Raw genomic sequence first — 22147 nt, forward strand, 5'->3', positions numbered from 1 at the left:
CTCACTCTCTCATTCCTTCCTCCCACCAAAAAACCCCAAAACAGAAAAACCAAAAAACACTTCTAGGTTTTAAATATCTTTTTGAGAGAAAAAGTTCACAGACTGCACCAGTGGTTTGCAAATGGGGGGTGATGTTGTCTCCCAGGGGACATTTCGCAATGTCTGGATATGTTTTTGTCACATCTGGGGGAAGGTGCTACTGTGGGTAGAGGCCAAGATGCTACTAAACACCCCACACTACATAGGACAGCCCCCTGCAGCAAAGGATTAACCACCCCAAACATCCATAGTGCCGAGGTTCAAAAGCCCTGGGTTAAATGAACCAGCTTTCTGCAGGTGAAGACTCCCACAGACATCATAAGCCATGCCCTTTCACTTACTGTGTTGAGTGCTTCTTTATTACAGTGTCATAATAATCTCTACCTCTATGAAAAAGCTAGTGTGAGAAGCCTCTTTCCTACTTTTGCATTTACCCTCTGCTTCTTCTTCCTGTGAAATTAAACAAGTGCTCTCACCTCTCTAAGGCGAACCCTTCCTCCAAGGCTTGGAGGCCAGCTAGGATTAAGTTCAGCTGTGTGAAACAGAAAAATCTAACATCCTCTGGCTTTTTACCATGGGTATTGTTTTCCTCACATAAAAGCAATCTGGAGGCAGCAGTCCAGGGCTAGTGCCCTCGCTCCACGATGCCATCGGAGGCTGGGGCTTCTTCCACCTTCCCACCCAGCCATTCTTGGAACGTTGGTCCTCACACATAACTCCTTGGGGGAGCACCATGGCTGCTCCATCACCAGCACGGGGCCTATGACTAGTTGGGGAGTAAGGGGAAGGGGAAAGGTCAAAGAGTGCGTGCAGGTTGAGAATGTCTGCCTCTTCCCAAATAGGTACTTACAAAATTGCACTTTGCTTATTTCCTGTGCTGCATTTATTACATTTGATAATGGCAGATATAATGGTTAATTTTATGTGTCAACCTGACTGGGAGAAGGGATGCCCAGATAGCTGGTATAACATCATCATCATCATTATTATTATTATTATTATTATTATTTAAAGGCAGAGTCTCCCTCTATCACCCAGGCTGGAGTGCAGTGGTGCGATCTAAGCTCACTGCAACCTCTACCTCCTAGGTTCAAGTGATTCTCATCCCTCAGCCACCTAAGTAGCTGGGATAACAGGCATCAGCCACCATACCCGGCTACTTTTTTTGTATTTTTAGTAGAGATGGGGTTTCACCACGTTGGCCAGGCTGGTCTCGAACTCCTGACCCCAAGTGATCCACCTGCCTCAGCCTCCCAAAGTGCTGGGATTACAGGCGTGAGCGCCCGGCCCCTGCCTATTACCGTCTTTTAGGGACCTTGTAGCAGCCACTGCTGATGCTCAGCTCAGAAGCCCTCACATTCCTTTACCATTTCCGTGCTCTCCTTCTTTGGCTGCATTGTTCTTTTGCTATATCAGTGGGACCTGCAACAGAACGGCTCTCAGGCTCCCAGAGAGGCTCTGCTCTCCTTGTGCAGAGGGCCAGAAATGCCTGAGTGCTTTTATCCCCTTGGGGTAGCCTATAACCAAGGACCTGCTAACAGAGCAGAATGAAAGCCCAGCTCCTTTATCCTGAGTCAGGAAAAACCCTGAGATGCAGTTGACTCTGCAGAGCTCCCTGCAGGATCAGGTGGAGTCTGGCCTTTGGTTTGAGATCACCACTCTGGTGGGCTTCCTCCTCTTGCTTTGCCCTGTTCCCCTAGTCTTCCTTTGCCCAGTGTTCCCAGGAGACACTGCCTTCATAAATCATTTTCACAAAAATCTTTATCTCTGAGTCTGCTTCCGGGTACCAGACTATGCCTTTTTAATTCACCCAGTGCCTAGCATAGCACCTGACACATAGTGGGTGCTTGAAAACTTCTTCAAGACTGGTTGAAAAATACATATTAAACCCAATTAAACAAACAGTCCTATTGGAAAGACACTTTTGAAGCCAGTCAAATTCAGATGATTCTATAACAATTAGTAACGTAGGTTTGATTCTTTTTTTTTTTTTTTTTTAAGACAGAGTCTCCCCCTGTCACTCAGGCTGGGGTGCAGTGGCGTGATCTTGGCTGATTGCAATCTCCGCCTCCTGGGTTCAAGCAATTCTCCTACCTCAGCCTCCTGAGTAGCTGGGATTACAGGCGTGCACCACCACGCCTGGCTAATTTTTTAAAAATATTTTTAGTAGAGATGGGGTTTCACCATGTTGGTCAGGCTCGTCTTGAACTCCTGACCTCAATGATCCACCTGTCTCGGCCTCCCAAACTGCTGGGATTTACAGGCATTAGCCACTGCACCCAGCATTACATAGGTTTGATTCTATCTAGCAGAACTCAAATTCAAAATAACCTGGTGAAAGTTGAATACTTAAATTTAAGGTCACGGATTATTACAATATGACAGGGACCAGGCATTTTTAATACGTGCAATTCTTCGATCAGTTTAGGTTCCTGCTCAGAAGTCTGAAAGTCTCACCCCACTACATGCCACAAACCCTTCTTTTGTTCTTTGTCTTTTTCTTTCTTTCTTTCTTTCTTTCTTTTTTTTTTTTTTTTTGAAGACGGAGTTTCACTCTTGTTGCCCAGGCTAGAATGCAATGGCATGGTCTCAGCTCACTGCAACCTCCGTCTCCCAGTTTCAAGTGATTCTCCTGCCTCAGCCTCCCGAGTAGCTGGGATTACAGGTGTGCACCACCACACCTGGCTAATTATTGTATTTTTGGTAGAGATGGGGTTTCACCATGTTGGCCAGGCTGGTCTCGAACTCCTTACCTCAGGTGATTCACCTGCCTTGGCCTCCCAAAGTGTTGGGATCACAGGTGTGAGCCACCATGCCCAGCCAAACCCTTATTTCCTGTAAGGAGGTTGTGCACACTGGTTTCCCAGAAGCAAAGTAACAGGTAATGTTACTTCAGTTACTGCAAATGATTGCTGGAGGTGTGGGGAGAGGGTCTGATCATACTGGGCACCTGCATCTCCTGTGCAAATCTCTCCTGGGGCCTCAGTGCTTATGCAGGTTACTCTGTACACCCTTGGTTTGAGTGGACCCTCCCCTGGCTTGCAGGCTGCCCTTCATCGTTCTGGGTGCTCTCAAGCAGGGATTCCACTGTGGGGCATGGTGCCTGACCCCGGAGCAATGCCTCCTCCGGGCCCCAGAGAGCTCTCCCCTGAAAAGTCGAGGCTTGAAAGAAGATAGCCTGCCATTGGCTGAGAACTGGAATGATTACAATCCCCAATGCTGGAGGTGGGACCTGTGGGAGGTGATTGGATCATGAGGGCAGGTTTCTCATGAATAGTTTAGTACCATCCCCCACTTGGTACAGTATAGTGAGTGAGTTCTCGCAAGATCTGGTTGTTTAAAACTGTGTGGCACCTCCCCCATTTCTCTCTTCCTCCTGCGGTGGCCATGTAAGATGCGCATGCTTCCCCTTCACATTCTGCCATGATTGTACATTTCCTGAGGCCACCCCAAAAGCAGAAGCCAGTATTCTTCCTGTAAAGCCTGAGGAATCATGAGCCAATTAAACCTCTTTTCTTTATAAATTGCCCAGTCTCAGGTATTTCTTTATAGTAGTGCAAGAACAGACTAATACACCCACTCTTAGCTTTGGAGTTAGATTAGACTTCTCAGGTTCAAATCTCGAGTCTGCCACTTTCAAGCTCTGTAAATTTCAGCAACTCACTCAATCCCTCTCAGCCACACTTTCCTATTTCTTGAATGTAGGTTCCATGAGGGGATGGGTCTTGGTCTTTTCCTGCTGTTGCTATATTCCCAGTGATAAGACAGTGTCTGAAGTATGGTAGGGGCTTCATAAGTATTTTCTGATGAAATAAATGAGGGTATTTTTGAAGGCTGATGGAAATGGTGGGTAGTATCTGGCACAAAGCAATCACTCAATAGTATCTGAGTGATTATCTGGCACAAAGTCAGATCTGGCCCAAAGCAATCAGTCAATAAATGCTAGCTATAAATATACAAAATATATGTATTTTGTATAGTATAGTATCTGGCACAAAGCAATCACTCAATAAATGCTATCTATAAATATGCAAAATATATGTATTTTGTACAGTATAGTATCTGGCACAAAGTAATCACTCAATAAATGCTATCTATAAATATGCAAAATATATGTATTTTGTATAGTATAGTATCTGGCACAAAGCAATCACTCAATAAATGCTAGCTATAAATATATAAAATATACATATGAAGATGTAATTTTATTTTATTTCTTACATCTGGTAATGTAGTTTCTAATGACAATGTAATATGCTAGAATTAATCCTCTTTCACGCCTGTAATCCCAGCACTTTGTGAGGCTGAGGCAGAAGGATTGTTTGAGCCCAGAAATTGGAGGCTGCAGTAAGCTATCATCATGCCACAGCACTCTTGCCTGGGCAACCCAGTGAGATCCTTTTTCTAAAAACAAACAAAACAAAATAATTATTTCCAAAAATTTAAAACTTAAAAAAATTAAAAATTGAGAAGTTTTTTAAAATATGAAAAAAGAGGCATCTCCATATTTTCTGAGAGCAATAGTACCTGGGGCGAACACTACTGATTGTCCCATCTCCATTCACTTGTGTCTTTCTTCCTAACACAACTCCGATTCTGACCAAGTATTAATTGTCCCAAGACTTAGAGGAATGCGACCAAGGCTCTAGGAGTAAATCTTTTTTTTTTTATTTCTTTCTTTTTAAATTGAGACAGAGTCTCACTCTGTTGCCAGGCTGGAGTACAGTGGCACGATCTCAGCTTACAGGAACCTCCACCTCCCTGGTTCAAGCAATTCTCCTGCCTCAGCCTCCCGAGTAGCTGGGACTATAGGCACCGGCTACCATACAAAAAATGCTCGGCTAATTTTTGTATTTTTAGTGAGACGGGGTTTCACCATGTTGGCCAGGATGGTCTCGATGTCCTGACCTCGTGATCTGCCCACCTCGGCATCCCAAAGTGCTGGGATTACAGGTGTGAGCCACCACACCCAGCAGGAGTGAATCTTAAGGAGGCTATCAGCAGGTGCCATTCCCCCGTCACCTGCCTCCATCACACATTGGTCCTGTGATTAGGAGTGGTTCAGTCAAAATTGAGGAAACATTTATATTACACACTTAGAGGTATGGTTTTTCCATTTTTCACCAGGTAGTTGAGAACAAAGAAGTATGTAGCTCCAGTTGCCACTGACAACCGTCTTGTTATTATGAGGCACTTGGAAACTAGGCTTACACCATCGTGAGAAAGATGGAGTGGAGAGATGGAGAGAGCTAAGTATCTGATGACATCTTTCAGCTACTGATGGTGCCACTCCTTCCAGTTAGGTAAGAATACATCTCCTTACTGTCTTATTTTTTATTTTATTTATTTATTTATTTTTGAGACAAGGTCTTGCTCTGTTGCCTAGGCTGGAGTGCAGTGGTATGATCTGGGATCACTATAGCCTTGACCTCCCAGGATCAAGTGATCCTCCCACCTTAGCCTCTTGAGTAGCTGGGACTACAGACATGTGCCACCACATCTGGCTAATTTTTAAGGTGTTTTGTAGAGATGGGGTTTCACCATGTTGGCCATGCTGGTCTTGAACTCCTGGCCTCAAGCAACCCTCCTTTCTAGGCCTCCCAAAGTGCTGGGATTATAGGCATGAGCCACTGAGCCTGGCCATTTCATTATTATTATTATTATTATTATTAAGACAGGGTCTCATTTTGTTGCCTAGGCTAGAGTGCAGTGGCACCAAGAGGGCTCACGGAAGCCTTGACGTCCCAGACTCAATGAGCTTCCTGCCTCAGCCCCCCATACTTCATACTTCTATGAAGATTCATAGTGAGAAAGAAAAAAAAATGGAATGTAATATGCTTCAGTTTTTAAAAAAGTATACTAAAGCTTTCATAGACAAAAATTGAACACTTGCATAATTTTCTTGCTTGTGTACCTTTTCCAGGGAATTTGTCTCCTTTTGAAAACATGTATTCATTTATCCAATCATTCATCAAATATTTATTGGACACTACGTGTCAGGCATTGAAGCAGGCGCTAGAGTACATAGTGAATAACTTCCTGCCAGGTGGAGAAGACAAAGAAGTAAACAAGAGGGATGAGCCCTTTCCCAGGAAGGCACAGTGTGCCATGGGCATCTAAACATGGTGCATGAACCAGTCCAATGCAACAGTCGTGTAAAAAAATGCTTCCCAGGTGAGACCTAAGATTTCCCCAGCAGAGCGGCGAGAGGTCATATCCAAAGGCCTGGAAGAGGAAAGAAAGTATGTGGCACATCCGTGACACTGCAGGGGGTGGTAGCTAGGAAAGGGTTCAGTACATAGAAAAAGAGATGAAGTCAGTGATGTAGGCAGTGACCGAGAAGTTCGGCTCTTGTTTAAGCCCAGGTCCTCCAGAAAGTGGAACCTGAGTCAAAAACTAAAGTGCTGACATTTCGGGAGGTGCAAGTCCAAGGTTTAAAAGGTAAGTTAAAAAGGGAAGTATGGCAAATAAAGAAGTCAGGCATGGTGAGGAAACTGTCACACACCACTGTGTGGCCACCAGGTTACAAGGAGCCGAAAAGAGGCATAGCAGGTGGCTCAGCAGGTGAGTCTGCCTGGTACGTGGGATTGCTCTGGAAAGGCTGTGGGAAGAAACTCTGTCTTGTAGTAGGCCATGAAAACAGAGAGAAGGAGGAATTAATCTGCCCAGCTACACTCTACCTCCTGTTTTCCCTTATTCAGGGAGCATCCATGGGGAGTTAATTTCCCCACACTTCTGGGTTGCAGCATCTGGTGCTTGGAGGCTGCTTAGGAAGCCAGATGTCATGCGCCATCATGCGACATTTCATCCCATTCTGGAAGTGGAGGGATGACTCAAAGCAGAGGTTGGTGTGTAGACTTGATAGGCCCACGGCTTCAACTTGGGCCCCAACCAGCTTGGGGTGTTCATGCATGGCCAAACTGAGCTTCTTCAGAAATGAAGAAATTGAAAGAATCTGCAATGGTGCATAGGTTAATGTCCGATAGTCTTTTTCCCTGAGAGAAGCTATAAAGAACTTCAAGCCTAGGACAGCCCCAATCAGAGGAAGAGCTCAGATGGTTCATCCTGGCTGCAGGGTAGGGGGTGGAATGAAATTAGCAAATCTGAGAGTGTGTCTGTCACCCTGTGGCCTGGTCTAAGGGAATAAGAATGAGGATGAAGCCAGGTGGATGGATCTGAGCAATATATAAGTCAGTTTCACTGTATTTTGTAATTAAGAAGATGAGAAGGGTGAGGGAGAGGATGGCACCTGCTTTCTGGCTTAGGCAGCTGAGGAGTAGATGGTGGTGCCACTTTCTGTGATGGGGAATTGTTGGGTGGGTGCGTGGAGACAAATGGGATGCTGAGCTCAGTGTTGAACTAATTGAATGTCAGAAGCCCAAGGCACATCCAAGGAGAAGTGTCCTAAGGCAGTTGGTGGCACTAGTCTGGAGTTTGGGAGCAATGCCTCAGCTGGAGACACGAGTTTCTGAGTCATTGGAGTATATGTGGGTAATGAAGCAGTCATGAGGGATGCATAAGATGCCTGAAGGCAAATATTTTTAAAAAAGGAGAAAAGGGTGGAGGACCCGGCCCTTCCAGGCTCCTCAATGTTTCCAGATTCCAGAGGATACAGAGAAAGCATGGCCAGAGGTGATCCCAGGACAGGAGCAATTTTTTGGCGAGTGAGCAACATTGAGAGATGCACAAAGGAGTCAACTTAGGAAAAGCGTGAGAGATGTTCAATGAACTTAGAGATGAGGAGGTCTTTGGTTTCCTCAGGAAGGGCAGCATCAGAGGCGTGGTGGAATTTGGGGTGGGTGGAAGCAAAATGTACATAAACCATTAATCTTTTGTGCAGGGATTGCTTATAATTCAAAGCAGTTACTGTAATTCAGAATGATGCAAAGGTAAACAAATTAAAGAGAATTGAGCATTCTAGTAGGTTTTGACCCCTTATCCTGCTTTACATTTCTGCATAGCATATATATATATATATATATATATATATATATTTTTTTTTTTTTTTTTTTTTTTTTTTGAGGCGGAGTCTCGCTCTGTCGCCCAGACTGGAGTGCAGTGGCCGGATCTCGGCTCACTGCAAGCTCCGCCTCCCGGGTTTACGCCATTCTCCTGCCTCAGCCTCCTGAGTAGCTGGGACTACAGGCGCCCGCCACCGTGCCCGGCTAGTTTTTTGTATTTTTTAGTAGAGACGGGGTTTCACTGTGTTAGCCAGGATGGTCTCGATCTCCTGACCTCGTGATCCGCCCGTCTCGGCCTCCCAAAGTGCTGGGATTACAGGCTTGAGCCACCGCGCCCGGCCTGCATAGCATATTTGACAACTTGAAGTGATTGTATTTGTGCCAATGGTTGCTGTCTGCCTCCCCTAGAGAAGGAAGAACCAATCTCAGTACTTTGGGAGGCTGAGGCAGGCGGATCATGAGGTCAGGAGATCAAGGCCATCCTGGCCAACATGGTGAAACCCTGTCTCTACTGAAAATACAAAAATTACCTGGGCGTAGTGGTGCGGGCCTGTAGTCCCAGCTACTTGGGAGGTTGAGGCAGAAGAATGGCTTGAACCTGGGAGGCGGAGGTTGCAGTGAGCCGAGATCACACCACTGCACTCTAGCCTGGCAACAGAGCAAGACTCCACCTGGAAAAAAAAAAAAAAAGAAGGAAGAACCATGAAGGCTGTTGCAGCTGTGTCTTGTTCACTCCTGCAGCCACCGTGCTTGGCCCAAAGTGGCCATTCAATAAATGTTGGTTGAATAAGTGATAGAGAGAATCTGAAGAAAATACATAAATAAAAAAAGAAATCATAATTTGAGCTATATAAATATATTTACAGGCTATTTACAAAAATAATTGTAGATAAATGTTCAAATAAAAAAGAGGAAGCTGTGAAGATGACTATAGGACATCTCTCGTTGTCAGCCTCCCAGACTTTCTGGTAAGTTAAGTGGAAATTGATAATACTAAAAGATTGTCATGAATTTCAAAAAGGCTTTTCTAATCTACAACCCCCCTGTAGACTTTCATAAAGAGATTTTTGTTACCAATTAGATGCTAGACTGGAAAGTAATCAACTTAGGGGAAAATATATTAATATAAATGTATATGTGTGTATTTCTTTTTTCATGATTTTAATCAACTAAGAGAGAGAAGAAGAGTTTTTACACTAATTTTGAAGGTTGCATATTTAGAATCTTGCATTTTATTAAAGGCAATATCATAATACTTAACATCTATGCCAGAGACCTGCTTGGTTATATTATATGAAGAAAGGCATGCTTTTTATGGAATCATTTCTAGGGAAGTGAACATTGAAATGACAATCCCAAGAAAAATGCTTTCCTTTGCTTAATTTGTTTTTACCCCTTCTTTACAGGTTTTTTATGTTACCATGCTTTAGCAGAAATCAATTCACCATATATTTTAAATAAAATGTTTCATAATTTACCAAGACCAATTTTGTCAGTAGCACAGTATGGTAGATGTGTATTCATTTTAGATGATGAATACTGATCTGTAAACCCTGTGGTTTCAGTGATAAGGATGGAATGTGCAAACATGGAACAGAGAATATCTTCTTAAAAAGTTAAGGAACAGTCTTCTTCATGATTTCAGCAGAAGTTAAGAAGGAAAGGGTACCACTTAAAGTATCTTAACAGTGGAAGAAGAAAAGCAAAATTCACAGCATCAGAAACATTCAGGGAAATTCATTTGTCCTTGAATAAGGTTTCACAAACATAGATGTGAAACGGTTAAGAAGCAACATTCCAGTTTTGGGTAAGTTAGGCTGCAGAAACAAATATAACCCCAAGTCTTAATGGCTTTCAACCACAAAAGTTTATTTTTTGTTATTATATGCCTGAACTGGCTTTAGAATTTCACGTCAGTATGACAGAGTAGATTTCTAAGAGCCTGGACCGTTTGCAGGCAACAGCTCTGAACTCCAAACAAAATACTCTGGAGAGCGAGCAAAACCAGGCAGATTTTAGGAGGGAGTCAAAATATGAAAGAGGGATTATCAGAGGATTACCCATTTTCATGACTTCAGTCTGAGATTGGGTTGCAGACAGCATGAATGGGCAAAACCCACTAGAACATCTGCTCTTTCTGGCCTGAAGAACCAAAGGTTCTGGGGCAACCACTGCTGCTGGAAAGTGATGAGAGAATCCCAGAAATGACAGCCAGGGCAGAGGAGCCTCAGAAGCCTTCTGTGCGTAAATACTGCCCCATTTCCTGACACCTGAATGATCTGTGCATGGGGCAGACTCAAAGCAGCTTATAGGTCAGGCTTAGAGAACAGAATTGAGATCTGAGCTGCAGCCCGCCAAACGCAAGACAGAATTCCTAGTTTGAGTCTGTTTAAGTTAATTGCCTGCTAAAACAAAACCATCAACATTCTTTGTAAGAATATAACAGATTCACGAGTTTCTACAACATAACCACAAAGAAGGCAGGGGAGGAAAAACAGGAACAAAAGATGGCAGGGTGGAGGGGCAGGGAGAGAAATAATATGAAATAATATCACTAACTGACATCACATGGATATTTACCTCAAATATTAACATTGCTTCTATCACAGCAGAGGGAGAAGAGCAGCAAGGAAAGAGGATGATGGCCCTTAAGGCGTCTGCTGATAAGTAACAGCAATTTCACTAGCCTTTCCTCAAGTCCCAGGTCCAGGCCTGACTTGCAGTCATGGGGCAGGAAATGATAATTGATTCACAGGGATAATATATTCATAGTGAAACTGCCATCATCTGGTAGATTGTATTGTTTATTCAAAAATTATTTATTTTTGAATAATAATTATTATTTATTTTTTATTTTTGAATAAATAATACAATCTATTTACAATAAAAAATAAGTATTTTTTGAATTAATAATACAATCTGCCAGATGATGGCAGTTTCACTATTAGGAAAGAGTAAGTACTCATAGAGTCAATGACTTCTGTATAATGAGAAAATTTTTAGAGAGTATTTGCTCTCCCAAAAAAATCCAGCGTTATCTATGTAACCACAGCCAGCTCAGTAGCCAGTTGCCTGCCTGATCCATACCCCTTCTCAGAGATTCTGTCTCTTACTAAGCGGATGGCACAAAACCCCTTCTGTGGCCACAGCTAATTGGACCATGGGGTGGATGCCTGACGAACGTTGGGCCATTTAGATTTCCAAATCCCATCAATCCTGTTGGTGCCTGCACTGAGAGGCCAAGCAAAGCCAAGGTTGAGATGGAAGTGTCTGGCCTTATAAAGGTGAAGAGAGAAAGCCAACTTTGGAGAAAACCTCCTGTGTTCTTGAGATAACCCTATAAGCTTTTGTTAATTTAATAGGTGAAATTAATTTCAGAGGATTTGCAGCACTCCAAAGGGCACCATTCACATGGTAGTCTATAAAAATGACACTAGGAATTCACATAACTACAGTGTGAATATTGCCTCTGGAGTTGTGCAATGCTGTGGTGCTGGGTTTCTGCTGCCAGAATAGAAGTCTTCCCTTCTGCTATTTCAGATAGAAGCTCATGGAAGATACAGTGGAGAAAGAGACAGAAACATCATTCTTGGGGTAATAGTCAATGACAGTACTGATTCTGCTGAGCACATTGAAAGAGAACAAACTTCTAAATTGCTTCTTGGATCTGTGTAACACCAAATTTGGAATAGGAATAGCTAGAATTATGGAAATACAATAGACAGAGACAAAACAAATTGTGAACTTTGACTAATCACAGACAGCATTTTTTTTTGCAACAGGTATAAGCATCCCTTGCTATAAGAGTTGATTCTGATGCAGTAATATACCATTTATAGTTATTTGATAATGACTTTCTACTTTCAAACATGAGAGTACAATCCAGTACGTATTTTATGTATACGTGTACTTTTCATTGACTAATTTGTTTTCATGACTTATTCCTGAATGGGAATTCCACACCAAATAGCTTTACTTTGATTTACCTTCTAAAATTGCACAAACACATCCCTTCTATTAATTTCACTTTGCGAACTTGTCTCCTTATATAGTGAAAATATCTAAATATAAGTTTTACAACCTCATATATTTCAGAGTTGTTGCCTTCCTTTGTCACATAATGTTAAAATATGCCATATAATCCTAATCCACACAATGCAAAACAGTAGTACAAAATGTATAGACAAATGCTCTCCTGCTGTTTTAAACACCATTTAGCAAGTTTTATAGCTGAAGGGTTTGCCGACATAATTATTACTTTCCTATTATGGTGAGTATATGAATATTTTTTATAGAAAGATGCTTCTATAGCCAGGCACAGCATGGACCATTCAAAAGCCAAGGCCAAGCCCTTTGCTTGCTCTTAACCCCTTTGTAGTATTTTTTGAAGCATGGTATTTGATAGTATAGCAAACTCTCAATTTCCTAGACTCGCAGACAGAGATAAACAGCAAAGAAAGTTCTCCAGTCATTTGCCAATCATTGGTTTTCATATTTATACTTAGAATGTGCATGTGAATTAAAGTTTTTACGACAACGTTAAGTGTTATCTACGCATTTACTATCAAGTATATATTTTACGTCTGTGATGACTAAATAAGTTATCTCAGATAACAAAAGTATCTTTAGATCATGTCATCATCACCTAAATTCAGCTTAAGAAAAAAAGACGTTGACAGCACTCCTTAGCCCATCTTTCTTCATATTTTAGCCTGTTGTCTTAGACTAATAGTTGAAAATTATAGCATAATACAACAAAGTAGATGAGTTGATAAATGAACTTGACCATTCTTTGCAAAATTAAAAGCACCATATCAATTTAAAGTGTTATTATTGCTGATAATTAAGGAGACAAATATCACCAGTTGAGGCTAAATTCAATCTGTTACCCAGTGGCACAGATTATAAAAATATTCCTTCAAAGCTCTTTTGAACTCTTAAATTTTAGAAACAGCTTTGCACATAAAAGGAAATTGTGAATGCTAGCTTATGTGGGTTTGCCCGATGGTTCTCGGACTGGTTTAAATGTGCTTGGCGAACCCTCAGATAAGCTTCATTCAACAGTCACAGTTATTTACTGGAAGAAGTCTGATTGGATTTGCTAATTTCATAATATGCACAGTGATAGGAAGGAGAGGTCTTGAAAGTCCATTGGTAAACAGCTGTTTCTCTCAACTAACTCAAAAGAGATTTTATTTCCCTCAAAAACCACAGTTGGTCATGATACCTTGGCTAATTTCACTCCAAGATGTTAAAATTGCTCCCTTCTGCCAGGTAGCCCTTGTAGCAGAGGATTGGGTCATCTCCATGTTCTTTGCTGTCTACTTAGCTTCTGTCTGATGTATTGCAAATAGCTTTGCTGAAACAGTTCAACAGTTCAGCCCAGGCAAGAATTACAATTAGAAGTGGTCAGCTGGGTGTGGTAGCTCATGCCTGTAATCCTAGCATTTTGGAAGGCCGAGGTGGAAGGATTGCTTGAGCCTCAGAGTTCGAGATCAGCCTGGGCAACATAGTGAGGCAACATGAGTGTCTGCTTAAAAAAACAAACTGCCAGGTGTGGTTCCGTGCTTGTAGTCCTAGCTATTCAGGGGGCTGATGCCAAGGAAGTTGAGGCTGCAGTGAGCAATGATCATGCCACTGCCCTCCAGCCTGGGTGACAGAGAGATTCTATCTCAAAAAAACAAAAAAAGAAAGAGAAAAAAAAGGCAGGCAAAATTTGTTTGGCAATTAGTATCTCTCAATAGCCTGAAAGCGTTTTTAAAATAGCCACATAAATATTTCTACATCACCTGGCATTGTGGGCATACTGAAGACAGATCACTCCATTCAAAACCTTTGAATGAATACTCAAACAATGACAGCATTTACTTGTATTGGAGAAGTGAGGGAGGCACTTGAGTAATCCTGCCTCTGCCACATACTAGCTGAATGATCTGGGGCAAAGTCGCCGGCTTCTCTTAGACTCGGTTTCTTTTTTGTAAAATGGTGGTTGGTAATAGGGATTTTCTGAAGAATAAGTAAGATCATATTTGAAGTGTTAAACAGTATGTAGAATGGACTCAATAAATGCTAGCTGCCATTATCCCACAGTGTATTAGTCAGGCTTCTCCAGGGAAACGGAGCCAGTAGGATGTGTATACATATATACCCGCGCGCCCGCGTGTGTGTGTGTGTGTGTGTGTGTGTGTGTTCATTTAAGAGAGATGTATTACTCTGTATCAGTAAGAAACTCTTAGCTTTAAGTGACTCTTACTTATGGATGAATACAGAGTTACATATCTCTCTTATATGAGTATACACACATATATACGCACATAGATGTGTATGACAGAGAGAAATAAAAAAGTGAGAGAGATTGAGATTTTAAAGCGTTGGCTCATGAGATAGTGGAGGCTGGTAAATCCAAAATCTGCAGGGTGGCCCAGCAGGCTGGAGACCTGAGGGAAGAGTTGGTATTGCAGTTCAACCTCGAAGACAGTCTGCTGGCAGAATCCCTACCTCCGTGGGGGAGGTCAGTCCTTTCTCTCAAGGCCTTCAACTTATTGGGTGAGGCCACATTATTATTATTGGGTGAGGCCACACAACTTACTGGGTGAGGCCACTCACATTATTGAGGGTAATCTGCTTGACTCAAAGACTACTGATTTAAATGTGAATCTTGTTTAAAAATACCTTCACAGAAATACCTAGAATAAGGGTGGAGCAAATATCTGGGTACCGTGGCCTAGTGAAGCAGACACATGACATTAATCATCACACAAAGTGATGAGGATCTAGTGCTTCGTTCACCTTCTTTGACAATGAGAAACAAAAACAACAACGAAACAGAGAATATAGTGCTTTGTGGATGCCACGCACTGTGCGAGACACTTTCTATCTATTAATTCACCATCTCCTTCACCACAACCGTTTGAGGTAGGTGCTGTTATTATGCCCATTGCAAAAATGAGAAAACTTAGCACCGAGAGGGTGAATCACCTGCTCAAGGTCATACTGCCAGGGATTTGTGCTCCCTACTGCCACAATAAACTGTCAGCTCCATCAGGACAGAGCCCAGACGTGTGGTACCTGCTGTGCCTAGCACAATGGATATCCTAACAACTAATTCATTCAACCTCTTGGATTCCTTCAGACAATGAGATATTCTTTTTCTGAATCAATGAGCTGTTTTGGTTTTGGTTTTGTCTCGTAGATGAAGTCTCAAGGTAAGATATACTTTGTGTGTCTGAAATACTCCCAGGCAATTAGTGACAATGTGCTGTGGGAATGAATTTGGATGGCGTAGGGAATGAAGTTATGCATACTTCATTTAAGTGTGGATACAGGTTTTAAGGAGATAATATAAGTTTCCAAGTTGACTTTCTCATGTCATGGAAATGGCCCAGGCAGGGAGAAAACCTGGAGTTATTATAAAATATATATTAAGTGCAAACATTCCATCAGTATAAAATTTTTGATCATGCATTCCCAATATTTGTATATGTATTTATAAATTACATAATGGGCCGGGTGCGATGGCTCACACCTGTAATCCCAGCACTTTGGGAAGCTGAGGCGGGTGGATCACCTGAGGTTAAGAGTTTGAGACCAACCTGGCCAACATGACAAAACCCCATCTCCACTAAAAATACAAAAATTGGCCGGGCATGGTAGAGCACGCCTGTAGTCCCAGCTACCCAGGAGGCTGAGGTGGGAGGAATGCTTGAACCCAGGAGTCAGAGGTTGCAGTGAGCTGAGATCATGCCACTGCACTCCAGCCTGGGTGACACAGGAAGACCCTGTCTCAAATAAAAAATATAAAGATAAATTACATAATGTACAATTGCAATGATGCATAAATGCTTTATAACATATATACAAAGAATGGATTTTGAAAAGGATGAGATATGAAATAAATGTTAATTGAAATTCTACATTCTTTTTGATTTTCACACTTTAGTAGTTCTTCTTGTGCCCTCCCCACTTTAGTTTTAATTGACTTAGAATCTTGGGTAATTGAAAGCTTTTCCCGCCATACAACTTACTGAGAAATGAATTGGCTTGCGCCATTGACATCATGTATTCAGTGAGATAATGAAGCTCAGCAGAAGAGCACAGTGAGAATTCAATGAGATAATATGTGCGGTACTTGTTGTTACCACAAGAGATGCATTATTGCAGAGTTGTCAAAGAGCACAGACTCCAGAAGCTGACGCCTGGGTGCCAATCCCAGCCTCACCATGTACTAGCTGTAATCTATTAAATGAGGTTGTTGTGGGGTTAAACGAATTAAAAACAATAAACAAGTAACATTCTTACAACACCTGGCATGTACTACGCACTATGTAAACGTTATTGGGTGCACCACAAGCACCCATAAATGTTAACTGTTCTTAATTGTAAAAACCAAAAGTGTAAAGACATACACTGAGGTCATTTAACCTTCATCCTTTTCACTTTTTTCACCCCAGGGCTATACAATAAAAATGTTCAGAATGATGACTCTGAAGTACTGCCACAGGATTCCATTCACTTGGATACCAGTCACAATTTTTGCTACATCTGAGTACCACCCGTACCATCACTAATATTTGTCCTTAAATCAAGTTGAGCTTAGCACCAAGATCTATTTCATTATTTCCAAGAGCAGTAAGATTGGTGAAATCATGTATTTGATGTGCTAGTAACATTTATTTTCCTAAAAATATATGGCAATAAACATATAACCACTAAAATATTTCCCAAAGGAAATCCACCATTATACAATCCTTAAGTCGTGAATGTTTCAATTATATTTATTCTACTTAATGAGATAGAAGGATATAAGAACATGTTTTATATTTAACCAGGTTTACTTCAGGACACCCTAGTTCCCTGGCAGTTTAACAAATTAGGATTCGAATGTTTTAATTTTTGATACTTGATTTTATTTTATTATTATCATTATTATTATATTTGAGATGGAGAGTCTCACTCTGTCGCCCAGGCTGGAGTACAGTGGCACGATCTCGGCTCACTGCAACCTCTGCCTCCAGGGTTCAAGTGATTCTCCTGCCTCAGCCTCCCAAATAGCTGGGCTTACAGGCACGTGCCACCACTCCCAGCTAATTTTTGTATTTTTAGTAGAGACAGGGTAGAGACAGGGTTTCACCATATTGGCCAGGCTGGTCTCGAACTCCTGACCTTGTGATCCGCCCACCTCGGTCTCCCAAAGTGCTGGGATTACAGGGGTGAGCCACTGCACCCCGCCGATACTTGATCATTATTTTCTTTTGGATGAAAAGAATTTCAGTGTCTTTTATTTTTCCTCACTGGGCTATTTCATAATAATTAGATTTTATTTAAATAAAGCCTAGATACAAAGTTTGATCATTGTTATCATAGGGGAACTACAAGTGTCAGGTTAAATTATATCAAATTAACCAGTTTCCCCATGCATGCATATGATAAGACAGATTAGAGAAAAAGCTAGCCTACGTCTGGAATGCCAAAAGAGAAATTCTACCATATTCGAATTAAACTGATTCCTATCAAAAGTGTGCAATTTCTACCTTGAAACAGACTGTAAATAATGTTCCAAGCAATTCTGAGCTAAAGTGAATCAGGTTTTTTTTAAGAGACTTGGTCTCAGTCTGTCACCCAGACTGGAGTGCAGTGGTAAGATCATAGCTCACTGTAACCTTGAACTCTTAGGCTTGAGCTGGGACTCATGAATAGCAGGGACAATAGGCACATGCCACCAGGCCAGGCTATTTTTAAAGAAAATTGCAATTAGTTCAGCCACTGTGAAGAGTAGTTTGGAGACTTCTCAAAGAACTAAAAAGAGAACTACCATTCGACCCAGCAATCCCATTACTGGGTATATGCCCAAAGGAAAACAAATTGTTCTACCAAAGACACCTGTACTTGTATGTTTGTTGCAGCGATATTCACAATAGCAAATACATGGAATGAACCTAGCTGTCCATCAATGGTGGATTGAATTTTAAAAATGTAGTACATATACACTAATGGAGTACTACATAGTCATAGAAAAGAACAAAATCACATCCTTTGCAGTAATGTGGATGCAACTGGAGGTCATTATCCTAAGTGAATTAATGCAGAAACAGAAAACCAAATATTGCATCTTCTCACTTATAAATGGGAGCTAATCCTTGAGTACACATAGACATAAAAATGGGAACAGTGGATGCTGGGGACTCCAAAAGGAGGGAGGGAGTAGGGAGTGAGGGGACAAAGGCTGAAAAACTTCCTACTGGGTACTATGCTGGGTGATGGGACCAATTGAAGCCCAAATCTCAGCATCACCCAATATACCCTTGCCAAGTTTAGCGGGGGAAAGTTGATTTCTTTATGGGAGATAAAGAAAAACCTGCACATGTTCCCCCAATCTAAAATAAAAATCGAAGTGTGGTTTGTTTGTTTGTTTTGTAAAGACAAGGTCTTACTATTTTGCACAGGCTAGTCTGAAGCTCCTGGCCTCAAGCAATCCTCCCACCTCTGCCTCCCAAAATGCTGGGATTATAAGCGTGTGCCACCATGCCCAGGCTGAATCAGACCTTTTGATCTTCCCATTGTTTGCCTGCATTCTTGACTCTGGCCATAGACCTGCTGGCTACTGACTCTTCTTGTCTAAATTGGAGTCCCGAACAGATTTATTTTAAATATGTTCAACCAATATGCTAACATGTTGAAAAGTATTAGGTAATCAGATGCTTTTAATTTCAAATGGGAAAGGTATCTCCTGGAAGATAATGTAAATGATTGAACAAACTTAAGTCATCTATATTATCATGAAACTCTATCATCTTTATTGCAGATGCTGAAGTAATTATTACTATAACGATTTGGGGGAAAAAAATCATCTGAGCCAGATCCATTCCTTCCCTTGGTCTCGCTCTAAGCCTACGTGACAGGATGGAGAGTGATCTCATTTTAGAAGACGTTGAATGAAATGGAGCATTCTTTAAATGAGACACATACACACAGCTCAGGGTTTCTCAGTCTCAGCACTATTCACATTTTGGCTGAATAATTCTTTGTTGTGGGTGTCTGTTCTGTGCATTGCAGGATGTTTGGCAGCATCCCTGGCCTCCACCCACCAGATGCAAGTAGCAGTGTCCTTCCCTCTCCCACTAGCTGTGACAACCAAAAATGTATCCAGACATTGCCAAAATCCTCCTCACCCCCACTGACAACCATTGACACAAATCAAGAAGAAAGTTTTGCCATTGTATTTTCTGAATGTCATTGCCGAGTTTAGCGGGGGAAAGTTGATTTCTTTATGGGAGATTTTTTGTGTGTGGCTGTTTTACAAAATCCAAATTATAAATAACAGATGTAAGTGAGAAAAGATTGAATGTTTATTACCCAAAGCCATATAAATTCAATAATAAATAATGGCTTTCTCTAAAAATATGAGGAGTCTTTTCAAAGCCATTAGTTCTAATCATAAATGAATTTAGCAGCATTTCTTTAAATTTTGCCCTTTTGTAATGAACTCTGATACATTCATGGAACTGGTTGTTAAATAAAGAGATAGAAAGGTCTAATTTGCTGGTTCATTAAGCTAGCTTATTTCAAGACACTGTGCATATTGCTTTGAATTTCATATTTCTGAGCAGTGGAGACAATAGTTGTATCCATCTCTAATGTAGTGTGGCAGACAATTAGGAGCTCAAATGTATTAAATCTCATTTCATCAGAGATATACACAGTGATTATTATTTTATTGCCAAATACTGTCAGCATTACATTTCTTCAACAGCTATTGTGATACCTGATTCACATGCTTAAATTTGCATTAAACACTGTGCTAACAACAATAATAATTTGGGCTGTGTTTTCTTATGTGACATTATTCTGCTCTTTTCTGTGTGTGTTCACCCGATGCTAGTTTCAAGGGTGCGAAGTTTTACACAGACTTGATACAGAAGAGACAGCTGTAGCACTAAGGAAAGGCCATGGTTTTGGGGTCAAAAACAAGCACTAATGCTGCCCCTTTCAATTAAGGTAATCTTGGGAAGTTACTTCACTTAATAATAGAACTACAAGAAAGAATCTTATTTTATTGTTTTACATAGTCTTTGTCAGATTTTTGAAATTGCAAAAACATTACTTTTTGAAACAAATGAAATTATACAACAAAAAAAGCTAATTATTCACTCTTCCATCTCCTCTGACCATCCCTATAGCCTATTTCTCTTCAAGTAGGTAATACTAATGATTTAGTAGATATCTATCTTTCACTAATCTTCCATGAACCCCTACAAGTAATTTTACCTAAATACAATCTTTCCTTTTTTAAGTAAAAAATTGAATTGTATGATATATATTTTTCTCTAACTTGCTTTTCTGAGTTTAGATCTAAGCCATTATTTTAAATAGCAGCATAGTATTTCATAGTATGAGTATATAATTTGTTCAACCATTTCCCTCCTGACTGACCCCATGTTCTTTCCAGTCCCTTGGCACACCACAAATAATGATGTAATCAATGTCATCAGGCATACAGTGCCAGGGCTAGATACTTTCCTGCAATTGGAAATGGGAAACTGGGACATTTCACCCAGTTTAACACCTCTGAGGCTCACTTTCTGCATTTGCATTGTGAGAATCACAACGTCTGTCCTACTTCCTTCACACATTGATATATGGATGGTTGGAGCCAGTAGATTAAAATGATGCGATAGTTTGAGGATCAGAAGGGCCCTCCATAAAAACCCCACTCCAGCCAAGCTGCAGCCTTGGAAAACTACCTGCTTTACTCTGCTTTCACAATCTCAAATAATATTTGTATACTTGCTGTATGCTCTTCAGCTCTGGAACATTTTTTCAGCAGTTAAAACCACTTTTTCAGTGGATAATTCACTCTTTCAGTGATCGGTATTTAGTTTACAAAGAGTCACGTCAGGTAATACTCCAAGGCAGTGCCTGACTTCGGAAAGCCAGAGTAGATGAAGCCTGTGCATGTGAGTGAGTGAGTGTGTGTGTGTGCATGAGAGGATGAGTGTGTGTAAGGGGGAGAGAGAGGGAGTGCACTCAGTAAATTCACTCAGTGTGAAAGTCATCCAGTAACACAGTCACAAGCAAGAGTGAGCTTTGGAAACTCCGCATATGTTAAAGGGATATATAAATATTTAATAGATTTAATATTTTACCTGGTACCATAGTCATTTTAACTTATTCTACTAATATTATCTCATAATATGTGGTGTACCATTTCTCTCCAAGAAATTAAAGTTCTGAAAAAGTACATCCATACTTACATCTTATCGCTTCTTCAAACCACACTTGCGTTCATGAAGCAGGAAAGGGTCAACGTGCAATGACTCATTATTTCACATTTACCTGACAGGCTACAAAAGTGCACATGATATTCTAGTTCAAGGGCATTTAGGTCAGAGGGTATGCAGAGGGCTATGACCCACTGGGTTATGAAATGAACTGAAATATCAAGACTGACATTTCTTAAGTGAAATGGAATAGAATGGAAAATGTCAGAGTAAAACACTCCAAAATATGATAGTTGGCCGGGCGCGGTGGCTCAAGCCTGTAATCCCAGCACTTTGGGAGGCCGAGACGGGCGGATCATGAGGTCAGGAGATCGAGACCATCCTGGCTAACACGGTGAAACCCCGTCTCTACTAAAAATACAAGAAAATTAGCCGGGCGAGGTGGCGGGCGCCTGTAGTCCCAGCTACTCGGGAGGCTGAGGCAGGAGAATGGCGTGAACCCGGGGGAGCGGAGCTTGCAGTGAGCCGAGATCGCGCCACTGCACTCCAGCCTGGGGCACAGAGCAAGACTCCGCGTCAAAAAAAAAAAAAAAAAAAAAAAAAAATAGTTGTTGCTTCATGAATCTTCTGTTTCAGAAACATAAATATGTGTAGGTATGTCATGTGTACTAGATCTCAATGTTATTAAAACTATTAAACACATTATAAGGTACCTATTCTAGGCTGGGTGCAGTGGCTCATGCCTGTAATCCCAGCACTTTGGGAGACCTAGGTGGGCAGATCACTTGAGGTCAAGAGTTCGAGACCACCCTAGCCAGCCTGGAAAATCCTGTCTCTACTTAAAAAAAAAAAAAAAAATCAGTGGGGTGTGGTGGTGCACACCTGTAGTCTCAGCTACTCAGGAGGCTGAAACAGGAGAATTGCTAGAAC

General features: G+C 41.4%; 1 long non-coding RNA gene across 1 annotated transcript; it reads left to right on the forward strand.

The window, feature by feature from the left end:
* The first annotated feature begins 6534 nt into the window (after positions 1-6534).
* On the forward strand, positions 6535-19932 carry LOC112426313 (uncharacterized). The gene is made up of 3 exons (XR_003017585.2): positions 6535-6603; positions 8890-8968; positions 18802-19932. It is a non-coding gene; the product is annotated as an uncharacterized lncRNA (long non-coding RNA).
* Positions 19933-22147: the final 2215 nt, after the last annotated feature.

The sequence above is a fragment of the Macaca nemestrina genome, chromosome 2 (assembly GCF_043159975.1).
Source record: "Macaca nemestrina isolate mMacNem1 chromosome 2, mMacNem.hap1, whole genome shotgun sequence".
Lineage (NCBI taxonomy): Eukaryota > Metazoa > Chordata > Mammalia > Primates > Cercopithecidae > Macaca > Macaca nemestrina.